The sequence below is a fragment of the Aplidium turbinatum genome, chromosome 5, assembly GCF_918807975.1.
Source record: "Aplidium turbinatum chromosome 5, kaAplTurb1.1, whole genome shotgun sequence".
NCBI classification, from domain to species: domain Eukaryota; kingdom Metazoa; phylum Chordata; class Ascidiacea; order Aplousobranchia; family Polyclinidae; genus Aplidium; species Aplidium turbinatum.
Genome location: NC_137476.1, coordinates 18,607,741 through 18,624,225, shown reverse-complemented (window position 1 = coordinate 18,624,225; position 16,485 = coordinate 18,607,741). Strand labels below are relative to the sequence as shown.

Here is a 16,485-nt window from a genome sequence, read left to right as displayed (position 1 = left end):
GGGGGAGGCCCCCCAGACCCCCCGCCGTTGGGTGGTCAAAACCCCCCCCTTTCAAAATTCCTGGCTACGCTACTGACAATTACAATTAACACTTGCAAGTGCAAGGGCGATTTAAACTTAGTTAGGCTGCACAAAAAAGAAATTCACAAGGTTACAAATTTCCTGAACGTTTGCTTTGAGAGTCTTCAAAGGCATCTTAAAAAATGAAATGTGATGTCATAAAAGACCAGCAATTCAAAAGTTACAGGAAACCGGCTCAGTGTGACCGTACGAATTTAGAAAAAAGTAATCAAAAGCAAGGATACGATTAAATAAACAAAAATACATACATACTACTCTTTATTTTCTCAGATACATTGATTTCTTCAAAACATTTTCAAAACATTCTTCAAAACATTTACAAACGTTAAAAATGAAAGAAGTTTCTGGTGATTTTAATGCATTTTTGCTTATATTAAAAGGCAGCCTTTAGTGAGAAAAAATTGAAAATTCATTTGAAAGCAAACTGAGAAGAAAAAATATGGCAAGTTGTCACAGTTTGAAGAAAACAAAGCCCCCGAAGTAAAGTGATTTTTACGACACGACACACAGTACAATTTATTAAAAAATAAAGTCTGGCAGCACTGCTGCTAAACACAGGGCTAGGCTACCACTCCAACCAATCAACTGATACAGATTTACAAATTACAGGAATGGAAGACAAATTTAAACAAAAAAAGAGTTGCAACATCCAAAGAATTACAGTCTAGTCTTGATCTTTTTTCTTTTAGGTTTTGATGAATAAGTTTCTTCACATAAAAGGCTGCCGATTTCAACTATTTTACAGCTATTGTTACAAACACATCGTCGTTTCGAGCCGGCTGTAATGCTTTCTCTCTGATTTTAACGTTACGTAGATATTGCGTAAATATTCGTCTTGGCAACGTCATGTTTAGGTCTCCTACATTTGTCGCCAGAGTGGCGGCGTTTTAAACTCTTGATACGAATCGTGTGGAATCATAGGACAGCGACTTTCTTTCCCTCTCGCTATGATGTCTGTGTTTTGTTGTTCAACGTAACTTCTATGTATTTAGTAAAGATATGGGCCACTGCTTTCTAAGCGCACAATTGTCCAGTAGAACGCGCTTTCCATCCATCGTCCAATTTATTAATATAAACAGTAATAGTTTCGTTCTATCTTTCAGATGTAAGCTCGTTGTAGGTGTTTGCCACAACTATTCGAAATCTCTCTCTCTTTCTTTGTCTTTAAATACCAATACGTAGTTTATTTCGAATTTGACTATTGGAAGCGTACTGTCTTTTTGAGTGGAAACGTTGGAATTAATAGAAATTATTTGAAAGCGTTTCGTTTGGCACCTGCAGACGAGAAGATTAGCGACCCAATTGCCTAAGAAAGCCGCACCGTCTTATCTTAGCAATTCGGGTTTGGCGAGAGATGTGAAATCGCTTGCTCAATAGCTGAAATCGCTTGCTACGTAGAACATAGGGTTCTACAGCTATCCTAAATCAAAGTTTCTTCAAATTGCTTTTTCTTTGCCAATTCTTGATTAAATTCAAAAAACTTACTATTGGAGTAATTACAAACAAATTCTTTATTCAATTTTTCTGATCTTGTCGTGTCTCCAACTCTTGATTTTGTTATTTGTCCAACTTTTGAATTTAAACCAGAAGATTAAATATTTAGCCTCCTACTTGAAAAGCGCGGGAACTTTCTCAGTGGCCAAACTTCAGCAACATGCAAACTTTCACCACAAATGCAAAACTGCTTGCAAACTTTGTAAAGCGGTGAGGAGCAACGTATTCTGCGATGGATACAGCGCTATATAAAAACTAACATTATTATTATTAAAAACATTTCTGGTCGAATGACCAGCAAACTTTCTAATTTCAAACTGTTAGAAGTCAAACATTTTTATTGCCACGTTTTCTGAAAACAGCAGGGGGTTCATAATACAGAGGTTCATATTACACGGCTTTCCCCTATATACTTACTTTGAAGCCTGTGCCCCGTATATGCGCGAAGACTAGTGTGCTTTTATTTTATTCGCACACTGAATAACGTAAATCTAATTACAGTTATAATTGGTCACAATGGTTATTTTTCAAAAACCAGATAATTCACACCGTGCATAGACATGTTTTATAAGAGAATGAAATTCATCTGCTAACGTAATAAAACGGCTCCACACTTATTCGTCGGATGTGATCATGCTTATTTCGGAACAAAGACAATCATTTTCAAGAATATGCTTTCCAGAATTGCCAGGCAATTTGCTGTTTTCTTGTGGAATTAGGCTAGTTTTGTTTCCGAATCGCAGAAAATTTATAGCAGTTACGGCAGAGTTACGGTTTGATGGCGAACCGACTTTCATAGAATACATACCATTTCAACTTGAAAACTTTCGATTACTTTACTTTGTGGAAGATTTCCAATTTTTGGCTACTTTTGAGCTTGTTTCAATTTGCAACCATTGTGCTACTTTTGTACTGCGGTTTCATGAAATTGTGTTTGGAGAAGCCAACCCACATCATCATTCATTTTGCTTCAAAGATGCCTGGTTTTCATCCCAAAACATCAGGCTCGATCAGTTGCAGCAGTTCTTTGGTCTCCCTTTTCTCATTTTTCCTGTCACTATCTTATTCAAACTCGCTTGGTCAAATTGTTCTCGTCCATTCGATCTCAGACCACACAAGTAGACTAGAGGCTAGACTACTCTTCAGTATCACAGTTCGTATTAAATGTTTTTAGTGTTTTCGAAACTCCGTCATTTTTTATGCATTTAGCTTAATTTTTAGCAATTGCTTGTTAATTTGAAATAGGCCTACTTGTAAATTTTTAGCTCGGGTAGTGCGCCTTGAATGTTTATACGTTTGGGTGCCGTCAGCGATGAAAGTTTGGGAACCCTGCACTGCTTTCCTCAATTATCATTGATCGTTAGTGACAATTTTGTTGACAGAAAAACTTGACTAACATGCCAAGAAATTTCAAACAGGATTGGACCTGTTTCAGACGGTTCTACCGTAATCGCCATTGTTATAGATTCCTTAGCCTTATCCTCAACAGTCAACTTAATTATACATTTTAGTGTTTATTTTGCTGTTTATTATTTGTGTTTATAAAAGTCACCGACGTGATTGGCTTATGTATGCGAAAGGTTGATGACAAATCAGCGAACAGTTGCAACTTCACAAATCGGTTATTCCTGCTTTTCAAACATCAACACGGGGATTTTCTTTTTCCGTCGACTGTTGGGGACTATGCAAACAGCATGATACGAATGTGATGCCCTTGGATGGGAGGGGGTTGTCAACATAGGCCTATTGCATTAAGAGGTAGGTATCCGCTACTTTGAAAGTAGCGCGCTATCGCTGCAATACGAAAAAGCAGTGCTACTTTTAGTGACACTGGAAAGTTCTGTTCAAGTGCCTTGTGAATTCAAAATGACCTTGAAAATGTATGAAATCACCTTTCAGCACAACATTCGCTTGGTTATAGGCAAGTTGTTCGTAAAACAATTCTTCGTAAACAGTTGTTGGTGAAACGAAATCCGTAAAACAATTCTTCGTAAAGCATGTCTGCGTATACATCAAATCTCAATTGCATACACGAAGAAATGCTTTGGGAAGCATTGTTTTATAAAGAATTAATTTTACGAAGAATTGTTTTACGAAAAACTGTTTACGAAGAAAACGTCGGACACCCATTCGCTTATAGCCTACTACAATTTCAACGTCGTTATGAAAAACAAGTTCTAAGGAAAAATGTTATTCTTATCCTTCAGTGTTTCCATCAAAATCTCTAAAACTGGCAAATACAAGCAAAGGCAGCGCCACATACAAGCAAAACTAGCGCCACATTGGAAAAAAAGTAGCGTCGCTATCACTACCTTTCACTGCCCGCCGTTCATTGCATTGTAGGCTATAGGTTGACATCACAACGTCGTCATATGGTCTATAGGCTATATCTTGTAACGTTTTGAACAGTCTCGAATGGAAGACACCAGTCCACAGATAGTGTCAAATAACACTATTTATCTGCTACAATAGCCTACCGTAGGCTACCATAATAAACAAAACTGGAGCATTTGCAAAGAACAGTGATTTAGTAAACAATGATCTTCAGGTAGCCTCCCGCTACGGATTAAAGCAAATACTGTAGAAATGACGATCAATAAAGGGTTCTCATAACCAGTGGTGGATTTTCAGAAGATTAGCTTCCGAAACGTTAGTTTTTTTACTTTTCAAATACTCTAGGCGCCATAGAAGAGATTCAGAAATGTACGTAGGCCTACCCTTATAAGACTTTGAAATATTAAAACACACTTGGATGTAGGTTACGTGTTTAAAACGTTGCTAAAGCAAAGTATTATAAAAATAGATGATATACGGTAACGTTGTTCCATACAAATATTCGTATTTTAGTGAAACAATAACACAAAACATTACCGCAAGTTCCACAATTCTTCAAGACTTTCATCGTATTCAAAACCATAAGACCTTTGGCGCCTTCGGGTCTCAATTGCCGAGTTACGTCCCTGGCGCAACCAGGATCCAACATAGGCCTACTTTGCTGGTGAAAACTTTCGCAGTGGAGGACCGACCATTCGTATAGAGCAGGGGTCACCAAACTTTTTTCTCTGAGGGCCGGATTGCAGCGAGATTAACAGCTGCGGGCCGAATGCGAAAAGATATTGGCTACAACTACTTAGAATCTCCATTGACTTGAATTGAGCACAATAAATAACAAAGTCAGTAGTGGAACCACAGTCTGGAAGGCTAACGGTAAAGGCAGTTGTCGTCGCTCGTAAAACAGCGCCCCTAGTGGTGGTGTAACAGAAGTGGCTAAACTAACATTCTGTATATGTGGACAAAGCACTACTGTTGCTTCTCAAAAAGGTTTCTTTATTGATTACCCAGCGTGCAAGAGGATGTCATCAGATAGCCGAGACAACGACGAGCTACACCAAGTTGTGTCAATTAAAAAAAAAAACGAATATTGCCATGCTAGCGTGTTTTATGCAAGAATCGAGTGCTGCCAGGCGCATTGGAAATGAATTAATAAAACTTGAAACAGTTGAATTATGCTAATAATATAAAAACTTGAAAGTAGACTAAACAGTAGAATTATGATAACTGCACTGCAGATATGGCTGATGACGAATACGAGACAGCAGTCGGTACATACGTTGGCCCCAGTCAAAACGACGTTGAAGCGTAGATGAAACGTCGTGAATGACGAAAACAAATTAAGTATGATTGAGGGTTAGAAACTGAAATTGAATACTGGGGCACAACTGTAAAATCAGCCATGAGAAAAATATTTACAAGCGTTTTTAGAGAAAAAAAATTAAGCATGTATACAAATAGGTAAGCGTCCATGGCTGTCCATGTCCCGCCTCCGAAGAGATAGGACCGGACGCCCATGGAAGCAAACCAGAATAGTAAAAAAATTGTATGTAGCCTAACGGTGTACGCGCGTGGTTGTGCGAGACAGAATGTTCTAAAGTCATACTATTAGTTCGAGTATTTCGATGAGGGAGGACGAGACGACAGCATTTGATTTGGAAGTTCGGTGATGTATATGATGAGCACGACAGCAGGTGATAAGCAGTTCAGTTAGTAGTCCATTGATGGATGACGAGCACGACAGCTGTTGAGTTGTGAGTCAGTCGATATGGGACGAATATGACAGGAAAGAGGCCAGCTTGTATAGTTGCAAGCTGTGTGACATGCAGCCATTGCATGTCGAAAGTGGCGCAAAATAGCGGCACTGGTTGGGTTGACGGCGCGGTGTGCTTCTGACGCAGAGAAGGCTTGAATGATGAACGATGCAGCAATTGCACGTCGAAGGTGTGTCGCAGGGAGTAGCGACAGATATGGGGTTAACCATATTGGTTGCGTCGGTGGCTGTGGATAGCCGTATTGAGGGTCATCTCCGTGGAGGCATCTCGTGGTTGAGGCATCTCATGTTGAGGTATGTGATGAGGGACTGTTCAACTCAGTGCAAGTCGTGAAGAACATGGGGTGCTGTGGTGCCATGTTGAAGTGGTCTCATCAGTGAGCTTGTCGTGTCATCATCGTGGTGTTGAATTGAAGTTCCTTGAAGTCTCGCATCAACCTCTCGCAGCAACCGTGTTGATAGGCAGGTCTGAAACGAAATTGATACAAAGTAGCGACCGCTAGAAAGTTACACATAAGCAGTTCAGACACATTAAAAAAAGCGATACATGCGGGGATACAAGTAGTTACAATATGGCAGTGCCATAGGCGGCAGACGCCGGCTGATGATGGGACACATAATGAAAAAGAATAGCGATACATGCAGGGATACAAGTAGTTGCAATATGGCAGTGCCATAGGCGGCAGACGCCGGCTGATGATGGGACACATAATGAAAAAAGAATAGCGATACATGCAGGGATACAAGTTATTAAATTGGTAAGGCATGGCAAGGCAATGCCGGCTGGATGGGTAGGAAACGAGACAAGAAACTATGAGAGTCGTAGTATAAGTACGGAGTAGGCTCAGCACTCATTAAAAAAAAGCGACAAACACGAGCATAAAAAGTAGTCACAACGTCACATGACTGTAGTTAAGCGAGTGATTATAAAATGAATGAATGGATGCAGTTTTCACGTCTTGCTCAGGACGGTAAGCTACAGAATGGATGCAGTTTTGACGTCTTGCTCAGGACGGTAGCTACAGAATGGATGCAGTTTTGACGTCTTGCTCAGGACGGTAAGCTACAGAATGGATGCAGTTTTGACGTCTTGCTCAGGACGGTATATTGCTGTAGAATAAATTGGTTGAGTGGAGGTTAGTCTGTAAACCTGGAAGGTTGTACGATGATGCGTCCACTACGAGTCGCTTTGGGCTGAAAGTGAATGAATGAAGGTTCGCGCACGATGGATACTGATTGGGGGAAAGGTAATTGAGACAAGGTAGAACAGTTGTCTTTAATATTAGATACGGACGGTGGACGAGGTGTGTTTGTAGGTGAAAGGGTGACGTCAGGTGGTGCAAGCGGGTAGAATGGTTTAAGTCTATCTATGGAAACGTTGGAAATGCGCGAACCGAGGTCTAAAGTGAAAAATTTGTCAGAACGTGATTGAACACGAAAAGGCCCTTGATACGGACGCTGAAGTGGAGATCTAACTGCGTCGTCGCGAATGAAGACATGGGAGCATGAGAATAAGGCATCGTCAATGTGAGTTTGGCGGTTGCGCGTTACGCGGGTAGGAGCATAACGCAACGCGGCCATAAACTTGATGAAGTCATTGACGAGTGGAGTGTGAGATGAAGGTGTGTCATCGGAAGGAGTAAAAAAATGGCCCGGCAGACGGAGTTGTGTGCCAAGGGTCAATTCTGCGGCAGAACAGTCGATTTGTTCCTTCAAAGCAGAGCGCAAACCTAATAAAACCCATGGAAGGTTGGAGACCCAGTCTGCAGAGGTAGTTTGTGCTTTTAAAGCCCATTTGATCACGCGGTTATATTCTTCAACAGCGCCCTGGCATTGAGGATGATAGCTAGTGGAATGTGAGAGCTTAGATCCAAGAAATTGGGCAATATCTTTCCATAGAGTGGAAGTGAATTGAGCGCCCCGGTCAGTGGTAATTCGGGCAGGCACGCCGAATCGGCTGACCCAGTGCATGAGAAAAGCGTCTGCGCATGATTTTGCAGTTATATCACGTAAAGGAATGGCCTCGACCCAACGAGTGAACCGATCCACAATGGTGAGAATGTAGGAGAAGCCCTGGGAAGATGGCAGTGGGCCAATGAGGTCCAGGTGAATGTGAGCAAAACGACCAGCTGGCGGTTGAAACTGCTGTAAGGGTGAGATATTGTGACGAAAGATTTTAGTTTGCTGACAGTGTAAGCAGGTGCGGCACCAGTCGCGAACATCTATTTTAAGCTTAGGCCAAAAAAAACGGTCAGATAGTAAACGCTGTGTTTGTTTGATGCCTGGATGAGCCAGAGAGTGGATAATGTCGAATACCTGTCTGCGCATGAGCGGAGGAACATAAGGGCGAAAACGGCCGGTAGATGTCTCGCCTAACAAGGAGAGGCCATTTGGGGCGGGTCGAGTGGTCAGTTTTAGCGATGAGTTGTCATGGAGAGGCGGAAGCGTAGTGTCTTGATTCTGCAGGATAGCCATACGATTATAATCCAGGGACGGAACGTCCTCAAAAATAGCGGCTATGGGAGGTCGGGAGAGACAATCAGCGGTTACGTTGTCTTCACCGGCGAGATGCTGAAGATTCTTAGTGAATTGAGCTATGTACGACATGTGGCGAATCTGTCGTGGCGAATGTGATGCGGTAGGACGGTGGAGAGCGCTAATTAGCGGCTTGTGGTCTGTGAGGACGGTGAAGGTACGACCTTCTAAAAAATAACGAAAATGTTGTATACCGAGGTAAACGGCTAAAAGTTCACGGTCGAACGTTGAGTAATTGCGTTGTGCGGTAGTTAGACATTTTGAGAAGAACACTATGGGCCGGGATTGGCCGTGTACGGTTTGTTGCAGTGCGCAACCTATGTGAGTGGCGGATGCATCTACCGCAAGAAAGGTGGGAGCTTCGTGCGCTGGAAATGCGAGAAGACACTCCTTGGATAAGGACGATTTGGCTTGAACAAACGCTGCTTCCGCTTCAGGCGTCCACGTGAGACGTTTACGACTGGCTTTGTCATGTGTGAGCAAAGCATGTAGCGGTCGCAAGGTGTCAGCACAGTTGGGAATGAATTTGGAATAAAAAGCGATCATACCTACAAAACTGCGTAGTTGTTTCATCGTAATTGGTTGAGGAAACGATTGAATTGCGTCTACCTTTTCAGGATTGGGTTGAATACCTTGCGATGAGAGAAGGTGACCTAAAAAGGTGATTTGGGGTACTGCGAATGTGCATTTGTTCTTGTTAAGGGTTAGGCCAAAGTTGGCAAGTCGTGAAAAGACTTCTTGCAGGTGAAATAAATGCTCTTCCTGGGATTTTGAAAAAATGAGTATATCGTCAATGTAGCAAAAAATGAAGGGTAAGTCGCGTAAAACTTCATCCATGAGGCGCTGAAAGGTTTGACTAGAGTTCGATAGGCCCATGGGCATGAAACGGAATTGAATGGAGCCAAGCGGCGAGATGGCAGCAGTTTTGGGAATGTCTTCAGGTGCTACAGGAATTTGATGAAAGCTCTTGAGTAAGTCTAAACTAGAAAACACGTTGCAGCCATTAATGCGGTTAGCAAAATCGTGAAGGAAGGGAAGTGAGTAGCGGTCCGGTTGAGTTTGGAGGTTAAGTTTGCGATAATCAACCGTGATGCGATGGGACATTCCGTCCTTTTTTTTAACCATGTGTATGGGTGAAGCGTAAGGCGAATTAGAATACTCAATTACACCCAGATCAAAAAGAGTATTCAGTTCCGTGGACAATGTGTCGAGCATTTCTGGGGACATGCGCCGTTTGGGTGAGCGGACTGGTGGCCCTGAGGTGATAATGTGATGTTGTACGTGGTGAGAAATAGATTTAGTGAAGGACGATTGATCAAAAACGTCAGCGAATGAGTCGAGGAGAGAATCAATGGAAGATGGCGCAGGAAGTGTACTAGAGATGTTATGAGAGGCAGGTTTATGTAGTGACGCCGTAGAACTGTGATTAGTATCGCGACTTGCATGAATGGGCTTTGCTGAAGGCAATTTACTGGGACACATATTAACATTGGTGGAAGAGCGAGCGTCGTTTGAACATGTAGGATGCTTATCAGGTGGTAGAATTAATTTACGCTTGGGGATGTCAAGTGAAATTTTGAAATGTTCAAGAAAATCCATTCCTAGAATGGGATGAAGAACATCCGCGATGAGGAAACGCCATGAAAATGATTTGTCGAACCCTAGAGAGAGATGCAGTTTAGTGTAGCCAAAGGTGGGGACTTTGGTATTGTTGATAGCATATAGATGGGACGTACTACGTTGAGAAGGTGCATGTTGCACGGGAAAAATGGAATAAGGACTACCTGTGTCGATAAGCCATTTAAGCTGAGTAACAGAATCGTAAATGTAAAAAGGTTGAGGCGATGAAGGATATAACTGTGTGGATAGCCCCGCTGTAAGTCCTATTGACGAGGCAGCGGGGCGGCGCCGTTTTTTGGTGGACCGGAGAATGCGCAAGGAGGGGAGCAGTTGCGTGCCTGGTGTCCAAACCTGTGATGGTAATAACAGATAGGTGGGGGGGTGAAGCGTGTGCTGTTGTCGGTGCGATGAGGGTTGAAGGGCGGCATGGCCTGAGGATAAGAACGTGGGCGCGAGGGTGATTGTGGACCATGACTTCGCGTTGGAAGAGGTGCAGATTGCTGATCGGGCAGCGACATGAAGGTTTCGAGAGAATGCGTAAGTGAAGAGATTTTTTGTTCTAAGAGCTGATTGATTAGAGACTGAGAAGAATGATCGTGGGATGTGAGAGGGTCATGTTGTGAAGTGGAGGCGTCTAAAATGTTGTTGGCCTGAAGGGCCAGGGTGTCAAGATCTAGATGCGTGGAGGCAGCTAAAATGGGTCGTACTTGTGACGGCATGCGCTCCAGAAATAAATTTTTTAGAATGGCATTAGCCGTGGGATTGTGAGCATTGTCATGGCCCAGCAGCTTACGCATCTCATTTAGGAGGACAGTAGGTCTTTTATCCCCTAGAGTGCATTTGTGGAAAAGGGTGGATAGACGTGCGGAAAAGCTCTGCTGATTGGCTGAGATGAGAGCCTGTTTGAGTGTAGAATAAGGCTGATGGGTGTGTTGACCGGTGAGGATGGCGTGGTCAACATCACGCAATTGAGCATAGGATAAACTATTTAGAACAAGATCGAACTGGATCCGTTCATTGTTGAGGTTGTGCGACCTAAATAGAGATTCGCACATGCTGAACCAGAGGGGCACATTCTCCGTCCAGAATTCAGGAAGTTTAATATTGACAGGGGAATAGTAGGTAGGCGTAGAAGTGGAGCCTATTGTGGTGATATCGTGTGGCGCAGTTGCAGAGGAGCGCATGGGTGTGGTGAAGGTTGCGTCTGCGTGGGACGTCATAATGGGGGTGGTGGAGGCTGTACTATCTAAAGTGTAAAAGGAATTGTTGGAATGCATTGGTATTTGAGAGTTTGAAAAAAGATTGGTGGAATGTGTGGCCGCAGCGCAAGCGGGAGTGGAATGTTGAGTTACCGGAATGTCAGTAAGAACTGAAACGAATCGAGGCATAGTGGGGAGATTAGTAAAAAGTATGGCGGGCAACTGCCTGTAGGGTACAGTGGGTAATGGTTGATTACAAAAAGTGTTGAAAAAAAAAATTGTTTATGTAGTGGTTTCTATAGCAACAGTAAAGATAAGGTACCGTACCGTAGAAAAAAATGGAAGTTATAAACGATGCATAGAGACTACCGTAGATAATTACATAAAGTTAAAAATTTTAGCATGCAGTGGTTTGTATGGCAACCACAAGGTTAAGGTACCGTAGAAATAGAAGTTAGAAGCTATGCATGTAGACTACAGGAGATAATTTCAGAAAATTAAAAAAAATTTTGCATGCAGTGGTTTTTATGGCAACCACAAGATTAAGGTACCGTAGAAATAGAAGTTAGAAACTATGCATGTAGACTACAGGAGATAATTTCAGAAAGTTAAAAAAATTTTATGCGGTGGTTTGTATGGCAACCACAAGGATAAGGTACCGTAGAAATAGAAGTTAGAAACTATGCATGTAGCCTACAGTTAGAGATAATTTCAGAAAGTTAAAAAAATTTTATGCGGTGGTTTGTATGGCAACCACAAGGTTAAGGTACCGTAGAAATAGAAGTTAGAAACTATGCATGTAGACTACAGTTAGAGATAATTTCAGAAAGTTAAAAAAATATTTGAAAAAACGTGGTACATTACCAGGTGGCGTGGATGCCTTTGTTGCAGGTCGTGAGTTCTCAAGATGTACTCGGGGTCACCATTGTAACAGAAGTGGCTAAACTAACATTCTGTATACGTGGACAAAGCACTACTGTTGCTTCTCAAAAAGGTTTCTTTATTGATTACCCAGCGTGCAAGAGGATGTCATCAGATAGCCGAGACAACGACGAGCTACACCAAGTTGTGTCAATTAAAAAAAAAACGAATATTGCCATGCTAGCGTGTTTTATGCAAGAATCGAGTGCTGCCAGGCGCATTGGAAATGAATTAATAAAACTTGAAACAGTTGAATTATGCTAATAATATAAAAACTTGAAAGTAGACTAAACAGTAGAATTATGATAACTGCACTGCAGATATGGCTGATGACGAATACGAGACAGCAGTCGGTACAGTGGTATAGTATATTATGAAAGCAAAGCACCAAAGTTATGCAAATACAGGCATATTGTCTACTATCAATGGTGAAATTGTGCAAGATATTGTGGTTGCAGACTTGTTTTTAACTAATGTAGAATGTTTAGGATGTTAGTTACAGTATTTATCTAGAAAAATTCGTTTGGTTTACTTTTCTGAGGTTTCGGTTAGCATGACTACAAGTAGTTAAAAGATGATGTAAGTTCAAATTATAAGGAATTGAATTTTGGCTTCATCAGCAGAAGACCAAAACATAGGTTGTTGAAAGGCTGGTTAGTTGATAAACTTTTCTGCCAGGAATATTTAGGCACTAGTTGGTTTAAAGGAAGGCACTTGTTGCCAATGGAAATTGGCCTAGACTCAAGATCAAACAGTAGGCTACTTTTGTCTATTCAAAGTCTATAAATGTACACTGTACAGGTTATTTATACTAAAGATTAAAAGTTTTTTAGGTTAGGCCCAATAAGTTTATTCTAACTTGCCATTGAATATTTATTGTTTGTCAGTTTACACTACAGACTGCAGATATGGCCTACTGGCAAAAAACTTGTTTGTTTACTAGGCTAGCCTACTGATAAAAATATAAAGTTACGTATGTTATCTCCTTTCTTGTTCCACTTAAGATATTTTGCACCAAAATGAAGAAGTGCATTTGTCATGACACATTTGTAGCCTATATAATTATTATTGTAATGGGACAGTGCAAATGCCAATAAACTTACAATTAGGAAGTCGTTCTTGCCAATGTTTTTAAAATAAGTTGGCCCAACTGCGACGAATGGTGCAAGATACGTTGGGTCAACGGAGGAGCACTATTTTACCAACTGTCACACTACGTTGGGCCGAGGTACAATGCTTGCTGGGAAGGGAAGCACATGTACAGAATTGTACTGCAGCTGTAATTTCCGCAACACGTGGCGGGCCGGATGAAATCATTTCGCGGGCCGTAGTTTGGTGACCCCTGGTATAGAGCAGCGGTTCTCAACCTGTGGTCCGCGGACCACTAGCGATTCGCAGGCATTTGCCTGGTGGTCCGCGAGCAAAGTTTGAAATCGTTGTTTTTTCACCCTTTTCATAAAAGTTGTTAATTTTATCAAGGCTCATCCAATAAATCGTCGTCTCTTTGCTTCATTATGTTCGAATAAGGATCTTGATCATGAATAGCCACTGATGCATACCTACTCAAGTTCGCTGATTATCAAGGGAAAAACAGACTGTTTGAGTTACGTGATGCTGCGAGAGAGTTTCTTCGAGAAAAAAATCCAAGCTTGTTGCTCACTTCAACGATAGCTTTTGGGTTGCTGTCCTGGCTTATTTGGCTGTGACATTTTTAAACAACTGAATAAACTTAATTCATCGCTGCAAGGAAAGCAGACAAATTTAATTACCCTCAGTGATAAAGTGTCTGCTTTTACGAAAAAAAATAATCTTTGGAGGACAAGATTATTGCAGGGTAACCTTGACATGTTTGATCAATTGCACGAATTCACTGAGAAACCAGAAAATGCTGAAATCAACAAAACAAATGTTGATGAATTTTATTTCTGGCCATATAGGCCTACTCAGTCACTGCAGGATCAATTTAACTTCTACTTTGGTGAGTTGAACGTTCAGAGTTTTTCATGGCTTTCCAGTCCGTGAACTGACCAATAGCACTAATTTGAATATGTTACATCCATCTGAGAGTGAGCTTGATAAAATTTTGGATACAAGTTTCACACGTGTATCAGAAAGTTTTGAAAGTAATTTTCTTATCTTTGTGAATGTAGATTTTCTGCATTGGTTAGCCTACAATAAAAACAAAGTAGTAGGCTAGAAGAGGAACTCCGATTGAGTCTTTCAAGTATTAGGCTACACCTCGTTTGGATAGGCTGTGCTCAAATGTGCAAGCTCAAAGTTCGCACTAAATATAGCAATCTTTTTAAAACCAACTAGGGGAGACTCAGGTAAGTTGGCCCTGCAAAATGTAAAATTGAATTTGTGAGCTAATAACAAAACATAATTATGTTAAAGCGAATACTATTGAAGAGTAGAGAATTTATCACTCTAGAAGTGGACATATTCTTGCATCAAACCAACATTCTTAGGTATGCTATATAATTTTTTAAGTTTTCCGAAAAAATTAAAATGGGCCATCTTGCCTTCCTGTGCGGGTAATTTGGCCCACCGTGGAATGTAAGTTGGCCAACATGTTCATCTATGGTATATTAAACAGTGGAAAAGTTCTCTTTCTCCTAAATTTTATTTTCTTTCTAATTATTTCTTGGTTTTATAGAGGCATACATACATAACTGTATGGTTTATAATATAATCTACTATTATAATGCTGTATTTTACCTCAGTAAACTTTTTTTACATGAGTACACCAAATAAGCTTTCGAAAATAATGAAAGCTGTATCAAATATCATGTACAGTAGTTGGAACGGCAAGCCTTTGTTCCTAACGATCTAGTCACCTTAACGATACTGATAGGTAGGACCTTGCTTGCAGTACAAACCCCATTTTTGCATGGGTACCAACATCGGAACATTTTTTAATGTATCTCCGAAACGGGGTAGGCTATACGTTTTAAACCGTCGCTTGAGAAGTGGTTGCATATTTTTCTTTGACTCACACTATTCTTCAACATCTTTAGCCCCTCATCATACACCTGCTGAGACACATTTCCGCGATTGGTTTTCTTGATATAATTACTTACCATTATTCAGTGGCGCCGGCAGGGGGGGGGCAGGCGGGGCAGCTGCCCCCCCAATGTTTTGGGCATCATCTTTAAAAATTTTTTTTTTTATTAATACATATTAATATTATTTTTTGTAATATTTGGATCGCAACCTCAAGTAAGTCAACTCAAGTTGCAAGGGGGGGGGGGGGGGGGGGTAAAAGCTCTCTCTTTAAAAAAAAGTATGGAAAACCTTGATGACTAAATTGTACAGTAGATAAAAAGATTTTCTACAGAAGCAAAGATATAGACTTTTTAAAGTTTTAACTAACGTCACATTGATGTAGAAAAATAACAACATGTTAAATTTTTGATATCTCACACTCCCATGACTTCTTCCGCGCGCATTTTAACATTGGTTGCTTGCAGTGATTCTTTCACTTAAACAAAACGTTTTGTTTCAGCAGTTTTGAGTAGTTCGATTATTAAGTTGTAAAGGAGACTCAATTTCTCCAATGTTTATCATTTATGTTTCTTCTTTAATCTCAGCAGAGTATAAAACTTGTAAAACTTTTTCCTCCATATGACGTCATGAATGAAATTATATCTCAAATCGGCGTAATGACGTGACATCATCTAAACATTTTACCGAATAATAAATTAACAAATTTGAACGTCAAAAGTGGTTTAGTGATGGTAAATATTACGTAATGAAAAAAATGTGATAAGGTTGGAAGACATTACGTCATGTATTTTCAATACAAATAAGTTATGAAGTTTAAAATTTATTCTTTTGTTCATAGTCGTAATCCACCTTCAAAGCGGTACTACAAAGAACAATTTTCGATAAGGGGGGCATCAAGAATAAGTCGACATGACTTTTAACCCTTAGAAGGTTGGGCTCCTGGAGTCTTGCTCAGTTTGGGGGGGGGCTGTCAATTCTTCTTATGCTTTAGGAGTGATATCTCTGTTATTTTGGCACGGTTTCAAAATTTGGGATTCACTTTGTAAAATTATTTACGCTGAGCATATCCGAAAATTAAAACTATGTGAATTTTAGAGATATACGTTGAAATGTTGAGGTCACGTATGAGTGTAATTTGTAGCATGAGTTTACACATTATTTTTTGGTAGAGTAATGAAGAACGTGCATTGTAATCTTGTGATTATTTTTTTTTACATTATTTTACATACAGCCAATGCCCTTCACGCTGTGAAACAGTTAGGATTAACGAGACATGGGCCAAATTAATCACTTTCATCCAGCTGATGGGAAAATGTTTCACAATAGAATATGAAATATTTACGTCAGCTCTGGAGATCAGTAAAATATAAGGTTGTCATCTTTAGTGCAACAAGACCATTGATTGATTGGTTTAGTGAGGCTTCGTGGTCCCATTGCTTTCATTTTGAGTGATCATACTGATTTTCAATTTATTCCTACAAGACGTTACGTAATGAAAAAATATATAACTAAGGTTGGAAGACA

At 40.6% G+C, this 16,485-nt stretch overlaps 1 long non-coding RNA gene across 1 annotated transcript in view; it reads left to right on the top strand.

Moving 5' to 3' along the window:
* Positions 1–3,176: 3,176 nt before the first annotated feature.
* Positions 3,177–16,485, top strand: part of LOC145770113 (uncharacterized) — a 29,092-nt gene continuing 15,783 nt past the window's right edge. The window contains exon 1 of the long non-coding RNA XR_014289132.1: positions 3,177–3,333. This is a non-coding gene — a long non-coding RNA (uncharacterized LOC145770113). The remainder of the gene's footprint in view (positions 3,334–16,485) is intronic.